Source organism: Gouania willdenowi, chromosome 6 (assembly GCF_900634775.1).
Source record: "Gouania willdenowi chromosome 6, fGouWil2.1, whole genome shotgun sequence".
In the NCBI taxonomy this organism is placed as follows: Eukaryota; Metazoa; Chordata; class Actinopteri; order Blenniiformes; family Gobiesocidae; genus Gouania; species Gouania willdenowi.
In genome coordinates, this window is record NC_041049.1 from 31694092 (window position 1) to 31708351 (window position 14260).

Consider the following 14260-nt stretch of genomic DNA (forward strand, 5'->3'; position numbering starts at 1 on the left):
ATTATATATATATATATATATATATATATATATATATATATATATATATATATATATATATATATATATATACATATACATCCAATCCATCCATTTTCAGACCCGCTTTGTCCTATTTAGAGACTTTAACAGTCTAACAGTCTAACAGAGTTTTGGATTGTGGGAGGAAGCCGGAGTACACGGAGGAAACCCACGCATTACTATTGCAACAACACATCATCAGTAGGGTAAAACAGACCTGTCTCATGATGCTGAGTACATGCAAACTCCTCACAGAAATGACTCATGTGTCCACCCCAGGACCTTCTTGCTCTGAGGCAGACGTGTTAACCACTGTTCATCCAATATTGTACTTGTATGTCAGATATAAGAAACTCTTTAATAAGAAGTCTCGGAAGTGGAGCCTGTACAACATGAAGGTTGACAAAGACTATGACTATACATTCCTGACGTACAGAAAAGTTGCTGCAGGCACACGTCAGCCAAGGACAAGGTAAATAAATTATTATCCGGACTACAGAGCACAGTGCTGTATTTGCCACTTTCCAAGAAGTTTTAAATATTCCAGGAAATTCCACGAGTTACCCACGGTGTCACATAGGCTGCACTTTATTGGCTGATGAGGGTGCCCTCCTCACTGCTCCACTTCTGAATGTCAGTCCATTTACAGCTTTTAATGGTCAGTTTTTACTGGAATCATACTGATACACTTATCTGTTTGTCAATTCTTACCACACACTATATTACCCTAAGGAGTGATCACATCTGGACTCTGAGTCAGAATCCGGATGCGATCGCTAGAAAACAAACCATGTAGTGAGTATATCAAACATTTTAACTTATTGTATCTTTTATTTACACTCTCCCTGCCATAAATGCAAAGGAGCCCGCACAGCTCCCCGGTTTTTGCCATTATTTAGGCAACGACAAGAAAAGCAAATGTTCAACAGATGTATGACTTCTGCAGTCACTCGCTCCCACACATCTTTCCTCTGCTCTGAAACAGTTCTGCATACAAGGCATGGCACATCCATCCTGTGTTAGTAAAGCTGTGAGAGTATCACTTTTCCAACAATTTCCAAAGCTTGTTTTTGAACATTGGGTTCACATTGATGTTCAATGGCTGTAGCAGCAGTCAAGGGTTCAAATTTACACACAGTGCTCTGCCTTATTGTTGCATCCTCAACTTTAAATAAAAAAACATAGCTGAAAATACGGTTGTCATTTTTAGATTTTATTTTGTATAGTATGAATTTACCTTTAAAATTTAAAAATAAAGAAATGTCTAACATGCTGCTATGTCTTCATTTACAAAGTTAGGGGGCACCACTGACGTGATACCTGGAAATCCTCTCCTGAACCCTACCCAGCACTGTGTGTGTGTGCGTGCTTGTAAATAAAGCAACATACTGTGGTGGGGGTCAGGGAAATGGTCCCTTATCTTCCAGACAGAGCAGCTTGAAATAACAATACAGTTCTCTTGGCGCTAGTAACCGTATTGCCAAACCACGAATCGGCGGTAAGCAGCATACCGGAACTACCGATTGTCCTCTCCTGGCTGCTGGGCATTCCTGCCTAGCACGGAGGTCATTCCAGATCCTCCGAGCAAGATGCAGGACCCATACGTGAAGGACATAGAGGTCCATATGAGGTAGCAGAGAAATGCAGTGCTGTGGTGGTTGGCCACAACACGATTTTTCAATGTCAGTGGGCATTTCCCTGCACCTCATACAGACACACCAGTATGGTGAGCTGGGGTCCTGCAGGCTTGGTAGAACCGGAGGTGAATTGGCCATTACATTGAAGATTAAGACGGGGTCAAGCAACAAGCACCTCTCCAGTATCTCCTGACACTGCTCATGGCTCAGTGAATGAAATAGTAGGTCAGGGAAAAAATAATAAATAAAAAGATTTATTATCAATAAAAATAATTAGCTTACTGTATTAAAAGGTGTTCATATGAATAAAGTTAATTTCTTTATCTTGATATACCTGTTCAAACGCTATCCATTGAGACCCTAGTTGCTGGATTCGGATCATCTCTTCATCAGCCAGGGGTTCCAGACTTTGACCGTCCTCTCCCCCTGCCAGACCTTCTGCTGCGGCCCCTACCTATGCCCCTTCCACTTTGAACTGGCTCTCCTGGGGTGTATTCTGGGCTGGACTCAGGGTGCTGCCAATTCCGTTTGCAATAAGTGTAAAGTAAATATTGGGGCTATCATAATGTAAGATATGTAGACCTAAGACATTACTCAGACAAGAAATTGTTGTCAATCTTTGACACTGTTGTTGATATGGAGCAACAACAACTATTACTACTACTACTACTACAATTGTAGTAGTATGCATAATAGAACTTATTCATACGTTCAGTTTATTTATGAGTGGCAGGTAAAGTATTTTCTTACCTGTAATTCGGCCATGGTGAGTGTCCAGTGCAAAAGTTCCACAATGCACGTTCACGACCAAGTTTTATTCATGGGGGGAGGGGGAGAGTGGAGCAATTCTACATACTGTAGCTTTAAGTCAGTCACTGCGCGCCTTCATCCCAGTTACACACTGTGGGTGGAGCAACTGTGAAATGTAGGTGTTCCAAGTCAAATCTGGCCTTACGCACATTTGCCTGGGTTTAAGTTTTTTCCTCCTTTTGAACCTGGAATAAGTGCAGCGCCTTAGGAAGATGAAACATTATATTGCACTAGAAGTTTGGGCTCAGTTACAATTTACGCAACACAGACTCATGAAATTACAAAAAAAAAAAAAAACAATATCAGACTTTTCTTTCTTCTGGGTCAGTTATGTTTTCACTGCAAACGAGCAGCTACAGGTATCGAATGAAAGCAAGCCGTTGTTTTACTTGTTTTATACCACTACAGAGAGTGATTGCTGTGACCACATACATCCAATCAAATTGATCTTTGGAGAACGCACTCTGTTGAAACAAACAGGCAGGTGTGAATATGCCTTACTTAGGGCTCCCTCCCATTCTCACTCAGGTGTGCTTCATTTCCTAATTAGCTTCTTTTCCCTGCTAGTCAGTAGTTTCAGTCTGTGTGTTGGTTCTGCTTTGTATCTTTGTAAAATTAACTTTTATTTAAATTCACTCCTGTCTCCTCTCTACATCTGGGTCCAACACTTTACCAAACTTTGACAATAGTGACAGTGGGAACCCAAGGGACATGAGCAAAACTTAACTCAGACAAAATAGCATGAGCGTAATGAAGAAAGACACTCAAATGAAAACAAGATGATAGTGATAAGTATGGAACTTTACATTTGACGTTATAACGAGTGAACATCTGGGGATGTGACCATGTTGCCATGTTTCTGGCAAAAAGATCACTTTTTTTCCAAGCAGTGACTGATGATTCAGTTCAATTCAGCTTTGTTTTTCTTGCACCAATGTAAAACAACTGATATCAAGGCACTACAATCAAGGCCACAGAATATAAAGATGTGTTGGTGTTTTTCTTGTTTTTAAAAACATAATTTACAGGTGAGCAATCATCAGTGATGATGGACAGAAAAAAAAAAAAAACCCTTTCACAGTTGACTGCTTAAGCATAATTTCCAAAGTTATGTGCAAAGTGCCAAAACTCTGCACATTACACACAACACTTGAGACTAAATCACTGACTTTTATGCCAAACTGAATTTCTGCCATCTAAACTAAACAATATTATGCCAAAATGAAATGTTGGTGTTATTACTACACACTTTCATCATGTCAATACACTTTAAGATCAGTAGCAAGACACTAATATACTTTACACAAAACACTATTGGCTTTACTGTTCCTTTCCTCACTAAAATAATAGTTTATTTTTTACAGATTTCAGGATGTAATTTATTGGAGAATAGAAAAGAATGCAAGACTTTTAAATTTAGTTTTTTCTCCACAACAAATGGCGGTAAATCACTATTAGGTATCAACTCAAAAGTATGGGGTGCATACTATAAGTCTATAAGTCCTGGACCAGAGCAGATTGGTGGAAGCAAACTTTCCGGACACATGATTATAATGTGAGAATTATAGAGGCCTAGCTTTGCATGATGGTGTAAATTGGCGGCACATAATGTTATATTTGTGACAAAGACAATGTTGCGGATTGTGGGCCTGACTCCCTCTTCATCAAGGGCCAGAGCCGAGACTTATGAGGTCCTTCAACATCTGCAGAAAAATACTCAGGATGTTCTTGTGTCTGTGGTGGCTCATGCAATTTTCTATGCCAGGGGTCGGCAATGCTTAGCGCCCATGTGGGCACGCCATGGAATAAACACTGGCACTCTAGCCCCGCTCAGTGTTATGAGGATCCCAGCTTTTCTCTTCTTCTTTGGTTTGATTTCTTGAGTTTTGAATGAGAGCTCTCGCCCATGATCCCCGCAGCGCTGCAGCTGCGTACACACTAGTGATAAGTCATGCGCAAAACTGGTGTATATTTTTTTGTTGAACAAGGAATATATTATAGGTTATTGTGGAAAGGTAAGGAGTTAGAATATGTAGCAGTAGAAATTTGGACTAATGTATGAAACATCAAAATAGGTATTTACTACAATCCATGCAATACGTTATCAAACTAAGTTTTGGGTGAAATTATGGAATAATTAGATGGGAAAGTAATCTGGTGTGGAGATTTTAATAGTAATAGCACATTATGGGGTAATGGTAATGATAATAGTGGAATGATAATTGATGAAGTTATGGGAGATAAAAACTTAGTCTGTATGAATGATGGTGGTGGTACAAGATTTAATGTCACTTCTGGGACAGAGTTTGCAATAGACCAAAAGTTTATGATTCATTGGCAGGGATATGTTCCTGGAGAAAAGAAAGAAGAACAATGATAGGAAGTACTTAAATACAGTAAAGAAATGGACTTTCAGAAAAGATAATTGGGAAAAATGTAGATATGTAAGTGAACAAAAAATTAAAAAAAATAAACATGGATGGAAATGATGATATGAATATGTGTGTCATGCTATCCTAAAGCAGCGGAGTATTACAAAGAAAGGAATTGTATCCGTGCAACCCAATCCTGGAATATTGTGATATTAGCACTCAGAAGAATACAATTAGGTTTAATTACTGGGTTAATTTAAAAGGTCAAGGACAAGACCATTACACTCAGTATGCACTGGACCCTTGTTGGGAAAAAAGAAAAAAAGGTAAGCTGGAGTCTGGGATGGACAGTGATAGAGAAAGCAAAATAAATTGAAATAGATAATCTAAAAGTGAGCCCACTAGTTCCTTTATCCACAATTCTGTCTTGGCTATTGCCAGAGGCCATGGTAGACTGGACATTATTAAACCAAAGAAACAACAAAAACATACACTAGTATATAGATAATTATCACAGTTATGTACAGATATACACAAATTAGAGTTTAGATCAGCCCAAAAAATCCAGCCCGACCCGAGCCGAGCCCGACCCATTAATTTAAAATGTAGGCCCGCGCCCGAAGCAAACCCAATGTGAATTATTATTTTATTGAATGTATTGCAGCCGGTAGATTAGTATCGCGGTGCCTCGGGGAGAGGAGGAGGCGCACACACACACACTCACCGTAGCCCAAAAGGTATTGTAATGATGTGACTCGAGCCGTTATCACAGTTTTACAGGCTTTAATGGAGGTCGTAGCAACACGCCAAAAATAAACAAACACAAAGAACCGTCTTACACCGTCATACACTCACACTACTGTGGGAACAGAATTGTTCCCTCTTTTCCTCGCTTACGCCCGCCCTTTCCCCAGCCTCCCAGCCAATCAACACTCAGAACACATGTAAACAAAGACACACATTGGCAGGGAAAGCTGCACGTAACCATGATGCCTTCTCAGCCATGAGAAATCTCAGCATCAGTTAACCACTGATTACACACAAGTGGAACATAGAACCCAGTAAGTTACAGTATGCAGACCAGACCGGGCGGCCCGTGCGTGGAGCGCAGACCTGACTGAAGCATGCAGTTGTATTTGTTCCCTACGCTCCAAAAATTAAGCCCGAGTCCGGCCCGGCCCGACAGCTGAGCGGAAAAATGAGTCCTGAGCCTCGGGCCAAGAATCTGAACTCTAACACAAATGCATTAAAAAGCCCAGCAGGTATAAGAGTAGAATTTATCATTCCAGAATTTAGTATCAACATAGTGAGAGTGTTTCAGTGTATATGGGGAAATTACAGCATTGTTACTAGCACTGCAATGGGCAGTAACAACTTTACAATCTGGTTTTTCAGAAGGGAAGAAAAAAAAATATTAGAAATACAGCAAATACTTTTCAGAAATCAAATGATGGGTCTATCAGTAATCTTCCTGTGGGTGCCAGCACACAGTGGGATAAAAGGAAATGAGATGGCAGATAAAAAGGCAAAAGAGGCCACAAGGTACATTGATGTCAATCAGGTAGTTGAGCTCAGCAAAACAGAAGTAAGTGATATCATCAAACAGAAAATTAAGCAATGGTTGCAAAATCAATGTGAGAAAGAGTGGAAAGGAAGGTGGTACTACAGAGTACAAACACGAGTTGGAAAAATGAGGAAAGCAGAAAGAAATAGGAAAGAAGAAGGAATAATATCAACAATAAGTTTGATCAAAATCATTTCAGCCTGTGGCCATTGAACTCTACAACATCTCTCTTTAACCAACAGTTTCTATGATTGTACAACAGTGTATCGTTTATTCTATTTTGATAAAACAAATAATTAAACATTTAAATGTATACATATGCACACAACCACAAGATAACTGAAACAAAAGGTGATTTGCATAACATTAACATAATACATACAAGGACCAAAAAGGCTAAAGCATTTGCCTTTTTTGTCCATCCTTTGCTAAGACAGTCAATTGCAGTCTTTGCGACGACTGTACTTCACTCACTATGAGTCTTTGGGTTTCAATAAAATCATTAAAGCATAATAATTTCTTTCATAGATTACATTAGATCACTGATAATTTACAACAAATCATTTGATAAAGCACAACAATATAGTTCATAGGTCCTGATAAAAAAATAACTTTATCATGTTAATCATAATAAATCTATAGTAGAGCATAATAATTTATTTAATTGATCAAAATATATTATTACAATAATTACAATATAACATATTGTTTTATTATCTCTTTCAGCTATATATTTAAACATATTTTTTTAAAGGCCTAAATGTTATACAGGACCTGATATTGTCACTTACAATCCTCCACACAGTCACACCTTGACTCCTTATCTTTGCATTTGCTTGTGCTTTGGGTTTGTTAAGTTTTACAGATCCTTTTAATTCATACGGAGTGGCTTTGACTCTAAACAAGTTCTGGACACAGTCTAGGACAATCTTGTTTTAGACTTTATACATTTATACATTATTTTGAATTCTACAAGGTTGTTTAATTTTATAATGTTTGAACAAGTAAACAATATATGCAGTGCTGCAATGTGCAGGGTGGTTCCATGGTCTGTCTCTCCTGTTTCTCTGCAATCTTGTAACCTTTAAGATTTTTTTTCATCACCTATTGCTTCCACATTGGACCCTTTTGACAGTCTTGTTTCTTCAGTCCTCTCACCTCCTCCTTCCTCACTGTATTGAGCATCCTCTATATCCCTGCTTCGAGTTAAGTCCACACCACTATCACTTCCTGATCTGTCTTCTTCACAGGCATAGGTATAGAATTATTTTCCAATACAGTCTCATCATAATCACATCCTGACCATGAATCAGAAGCAGCTCTGGAGGCTTCACGCACCATTTCTTCTTCAATCTGTAACTCAGTATTCATGTCACTTCTTGAGGCATGTTCTTTCTCAGGTTTATAGTCTTAACTTGGTAACATCAAGTTCAATTCCTGACCCTCACGCAGAAAAAAAAAAAGTGCTGTTCAGTGTTTTCTAGTCATCACCCTTTATTAATTTATTTTAGAGAATAATTTACTTCATACTGTGTTGGGGGAATAATATTCTTCGATAGCCTAGATATTCAATTGTGAAATGTGATTTAGGGTTAAACGCACAGTTCTTCATAATATTTACTGTACAAGATGTAGGAAATGTGATATAGTTTACCTGATGAATCAAAGATAAGAGATAATACTTCATGTGTAGTCAGACGAGCCTTGTTTTTCAAGGAAGCGGCCGTGGTGTCATGTTTAAAATGCCCCAGTCCCCTTGAGATGACTTGGGCATCATTTTATATGACCAAAAAAAATGCCTTAGTCCACCAGATGACTATGGCAGATATCATTTTTGTAGATGTTACAAGCCTTCTGATTGGCCTAGAGCCTAACCAATCATATTGGATGATGCAGCAGCGTTAGGAAAACACATTTAAGCAAATATCTCAATTTAGCCGAAAAATTAGTCATTGTATTAGGTTAAATTAAAGTTGAAAACGATTTTGCCATAAAAAAAAGTTACATTTTAAAATCAATTTTTTTTGTGTGTGAAAAGTATGAACAATCAGGCTGCTTTCTTTATTTTTTGTTCAAATTCCTTTATCTTCTTGTTCTGATGTGTGAGTGTCTTGATTAATATAGCACCATCACTGCAAGTGAATACAATGCTCTGAACATAGTTTAAAGTGCAGATTTACTTTGTCATTTTTTCCACTGTATCCATTTTACTGTAAACCAAGTCCAAAACCAGGGGTTTGTGAGAGTAGAGGCATTAGAGCAGAGCTCTTATGGTTTACCTGAAGGACGACCACAGTGTAAATTTTCTCTCCCAAGGAAGGACATTCAGGATGTGGCTTTGAAGGAAAGCAAATGTGTGTGTGTGTGTGTGTGTGTATAAATGTGTGAGAAGCGTGCATCGAGAAGGGAGTTAATAAACCTATGCTTGTTGGTGTGAGCGTGTCTGTGTGCATGTGTGTGTGGTCCTCTTAGTGAGGTGGAAAATTATTTTTAAGTTTCAGTTAAATATTTGCTTTTCCTTCAAGCTGCCAATGACGTTTTTAGAACAGCAGCAAGACGTGACCATAGTTAGATGTGAGAGTGGATGTGTGAGCCCCTGAATGAATGAGTGCAGCACTCAAAGGGAGCTCCCACTGCTTATTTTCTTACTACAGTGCACGAGAGGACAACACAACACAACACATTGCAAGCAATAAAAGCAATGTTTATTTTCAAGTGTTTTAAACATTCCCCACCTCAGATTTACGCAGTAAGATACACAGACACAACTGCAGACATTACAAATGAGTAAGTTGGCATGTGTAACACCATGGCAAAACCCAAACAAAAACTCTGGTTTGTTTTGTCAGCCTGACCAGAACTTTGTGCTGTGGGTACCGATGCTCGGCTTTGTTAACCAGCAGTAAATGGAGTATTGCAGACTTGTGAAGGAGACCAAGCTGAGGTGAAAATCATGGAGGGAAATTGAATTTGGTGACAGTCGCCCTCTAATGGTGGCTGAGCAGTCATCGAGGGGACATGTCGCTGTAAAAACAGTCATCATTAGGGGTACCTCCGGAAGTGATGCGTATATGCACTCCTTATAAGGTTCTTTGTAAAACTCCCAGATGGAAGCCAGGCCAGTCCTAATTGGCCCAGCTTATCTGCCCAGACTACTGTGTGCGTGGGTGTGTGTTGCCAAAGCAACTTACTCCTAATCGAGATGTTGAGGACCAGGTTACTATTTTTCCATCAGGGGCCTCATAGCGTATACTGTATTCTTTAAATCTTTTTTTAAAATATATATTAAATTTTTTGTCTAACTGCAAGTTTTTTTAGTTAAAAGTGACATGGTTAGCGAAAAGCTGATACAACCACCTAGGGAGGCTAATCGCATAGCGAGGCGTTCCCTCCACGCAGAAGTGAAAGGGCACGTTGACTGCATGCCCCGGCGTACGTCCTGACGCTGAACCTTAAACCAGGCTTCAGGCACAACAGTTACACGCGTACCTGTCAAGTCTCCCGTTTTACCATTTTGGCTGGGAAACTCTCATATTTTATCCCTCTTTCCCGCCATCTTCCCATATTAGTATTTTCTCGTAAATAACCCGTATTTTAATGTAATCATAAATAAAAAACAAATAACTGAACGCTGTCACTAGCCTTGCGAGAGCTGCCACCTGAAGTGGCCTGGGTGGCAATTCTTGTGAGATTCGTGCTGACAGCTGGAACAAACCCAGAAAACGGAGGTGCTTCGGCAAAAAAAAAAAAAAGTTTGCAGTGACTTCCAACCAAGTTTGTCAAAGTTAGGCCTGTCAGGCTATTTTACCAAGCTCTCCCAGCAGACTATCACTACATGTTTTGTCCCCCCTGTCTGTGTGATTTCCATGTTGCCACTTTACCCAACTAACCACCGGGTGGTGATCAGTGGACAGCTCTGGACAGTGGACAGTCAATTGTCAAACTACAACAAAGGCTGTCCTGGGGCACAGACGGACAGCCTTATGTTCAAACATTGTATACTTTATTCAATTTCATTTAATGGAATTAAACAAAATGTAAAGTCCATAGTAAGAAAGAAAGTACCCAACAAGGTCCACATGAACAAGCATTTAGCGACACTGAAGGAAAACAATCTTTTTTTTTTAACAGGAAGAAATCTCAAGCAGAACCAGGTTCAGAGGTAGCAGCCATATGCTTCGATTGGTTGGGGTTAGTGGACAGAAGGCTGGACAGAACAGGATAGAAAGATAGACCATCAGAGTGTCCCAGACTCGTTGAGCCGTGAACCATTGATCAGGAACTGCCAGCTCTAGCATCAAGACACCTGAAACAGAAAAGAGAGAGAAGGGCGAGGAGAAGGCACAGACTGCAGAAAAACATGACACGCTATTAGCAGGTCCGCCTGCATGGTTTTTGGCTTTGTTCCTAGGGGTTAGCTTAAAAGTTTTGCGGCGTCTGCTATGGTCTGAAATGCTACCACTACACACAAGACTTGTTCTGGGCGCATGTAATGGTCTGATTGTGACCTTTACAGACTAGACCCTGTCTGCTTTAAGTTAATGCTATTATACAGTTTACGCTTTAGCAAATAAGTCGGTTTTGCGTTTAATGGTCGCACGTAATGGTCTGAGGTGTTGACCATTACATGTAATGGTCTGTGATTGTGAACAATACAGATGAGACTATGTTCCCTATAGATTATTGCTATTACACGATATACACTTTAGCAAATAAGTAGGTTTTGAGTTAAGCTTTAAAGAAGAAGTAGAAGCCTCCCGTACTAAGACTGGGAGCTGGTTCCAAAGGCGAGGACCCTGGCAGCTGAATGCTTTTCCTCCTGTTCTACTTCTGGACACTTTGGGAACTTTCAGAAGACCAGCAAACTGAGAGTGGAGTGTCCTGCTCAGACGATAGGGCACTAACAGGTCTTTAAGATGTGCAGGAGCTTGATCATGGAGAGCTTTGTTAGCTAACAGCAGGATTTTAAACTCTATTCTGAATTTTACAGGTAGCCAATGAAGGGAAGCCAATATTGAATGCTCTCTTCTGTTAGTACCTGTTAATAATCTGGCTGCAGCATTCTGAATGACCTGGAGACTTTTTTTAGTGAGCTATTGGGACTTCCTAAGAGTAGAGAGTTACAATAATCTAGTCTAGATGTAACAAATGCATGGATTAGTTTTTCATCATCACACTGGGCTAAGATATTCCTGATTTTAGAGATAATACAGAGGTGAAAGAAGGCTGTCCTTGAGATTTGTTTAATATGAGAGTTAAAGGATAAGTCAGTGTCAAAGATAACACCAAAGTTTTTTACTGTGGTGCTGGGTGACAGAGTAATGCCATCCAGAGACACTATTTGCTCTAATAATAAATATGCTCTGAGGTGGTTTGGACTAAATAAGGGTGTACTCACACTGGCAACTGGAGCCGTTCCAAGCTCACAGCAGGAATCCCCCCCTCCCTGTCCCTTTTCTGGCACGGTAGAACAGACGTGATCACCAGCTCAACTCGGTTCCCACAGAGAAACACATCATCACGTTAATTTATGACACACATATGGCGTCACGTCACCATTAAGCGACTCTGGGTTTGTTGTTGACAGTACATTCTGTTAATTTCATATTTTCTGTTGCGTAGGGTAACTATAAACCAAGATTTACCCAGACACGTGCTCTTTTCACGGACTGGGTTTCCCAGGGCCCCTGAACGCATCACGTTAATTTAAATGACCGTAACTCTGCTCATATTTGCTCTATTGGAGAAATTCCACCAGTTTATGAAAGATAATAAGTTGCTCTTTACAGCCAGTGTCGGTACATTGCGGTAATTTTACTCACACGTAACAGAAACATTAAATATGCTGCTTTGTTTTGACGAAATTGACACAAGGAACATAGAGAACAAAGTGAGTGAGAAAGAAAGAGATTAAAACAGACCAAATAACGGTGGATTTATTAAAAATGAAAGACTCTCTGATGATAAAAACCACCATGAATGGAGGTTCAAATGGATTTGAAAACAAAGGAGGAAACTGAGGCTATAAAGGTAAGATCAGTTTAATTTATGGATCAATAAATGTCGTTCTGATTTAGTGGAGCTAGTCTTTGTGTACATTAATATAAGTGTAAATAGATGCTTTTAATGTGTGAGACAGTTTAGGACAGAGTATTTGTGTTTGTTTAAACTTTGTGTGTCTGTGTCCATCTGAGCATATTTATCTCCATCACTTTCAGTTTTTCTTTTGATGAACATGACATTATCTAACTCTTCTTTTATTTCTTCTTCTTTAAGTCCATGCAGAGTGGACACGCCCCTCCCTGGACATCAAAACCATGAGCTGATCCTAGTTTCCATCATCTGGTTTAGACCCATCACTTCTACAGACAACAGACAGAATAAAGCTCAGAGTCAACATGGGATGCACTTATTTATTAAAATGTATATTAAATGATTATTTAATTTTCTGTAATTTTATTTTTTAGATGTTTTTAATTGTTTCAATAATTTAGAGACTTAAGGAACAGATTGTTATAATGCATAATAAAGGTGATTTACTTGAGTCATCACTAATTTCAGATTGTTTTTAAGTCTTTGTATAAAAATACTTTAACAGGACAACAATGATGTGCAGAGCTGCAGTAATGTTGGCTTCATACAATAATAATAATAACAACAACCACTGATGGTGACATTGAGATCTCAATGTCACCATCAGTGAACTTTTTTTTTTTTTGTAAATTATTCACTTGAAGCTTAGATATTGTGTGACAAAGATATCAAAGTTTGTTGTTTTGAGAAGAGTCATATTTATGATTAAAAGTTATTGTATTATATTCTAAAGTTTAGAATTATCTGGCTCGTCTTCCTTTCTTTCTGTTCACAGCATAACCTTATATTTAGTTCTAAAAATGTATTTACAGCTAATTTTACTAATTATTGTTACACATAATCCTGCATGTGCATTATATACAGTATAAATGAGTAGATTTAACCAACTGTTGGAGAAACCATTTTATTAAATACAAAGCAAACGACATGCAAACAGAAAAACAAAGGTAGAAATTGTTTATTTAACGGAGACAATCACGGAGGTGATTGTCTTTGGTAACAAGGAAAAGAGGACTGCTGTCAGCAATTATCTTGAGTCTCGATCTTTAAAAACCAAAGACCAAGTCAAAAACCTTGGTGTTCTGATTGACTCAGATCTTACAATCAGCAGTCAGATCAAATCTATCACAAAAACAGCCTTCTACCACCTAAAGAACATTTCCAGAGTGAAAGGTTTAATGGCTCAGAAAGACCAGGAGAAACTGGTCCATGCTTTTATCTCCAGCAGACTGGACTATTGTAATGGTCTTCTGACAGGAATCCCCCAAAAGAGCATCAAACAGCTACAGCTGGTTCAGAACGCTGCAGCTCGGGTCTTAACCAGAACAAAGAGGTCAGAGCACATTACTCCAGTTTTAAAGTCTTTACACTGGCTCCCAGTCAGCCTCAGAATAGACTTTAAAGTTCTGCTGCTGGTGTATAAATCTGTGAATGGGTTTGGTCCAGAATACATCAGTGACATGTTAGTCAGGTATGAACCCAGCAGGTCTCTCAGATCTATGGACACAGATCAGATAGTGGAGCCCAGAGTTCACAGTAAACATGGTGATGCTGCTTTTAGTTGTTATGCTGCAAAGAAGTGGAACAAACTGCCAGCAGAGCTGAAGTCAGTATCTAATGTGAACATTTTTAAATCAAAGTTAAAGGCACTTTTTTTCTCTACTGCATATGATTGAGAGAGAGACTTTTTGTCATGTTGTTGATGTAATGATGATTTTACTGATGATTTTAATTGATTTTACTGATGATTTTAAATGTTCTTA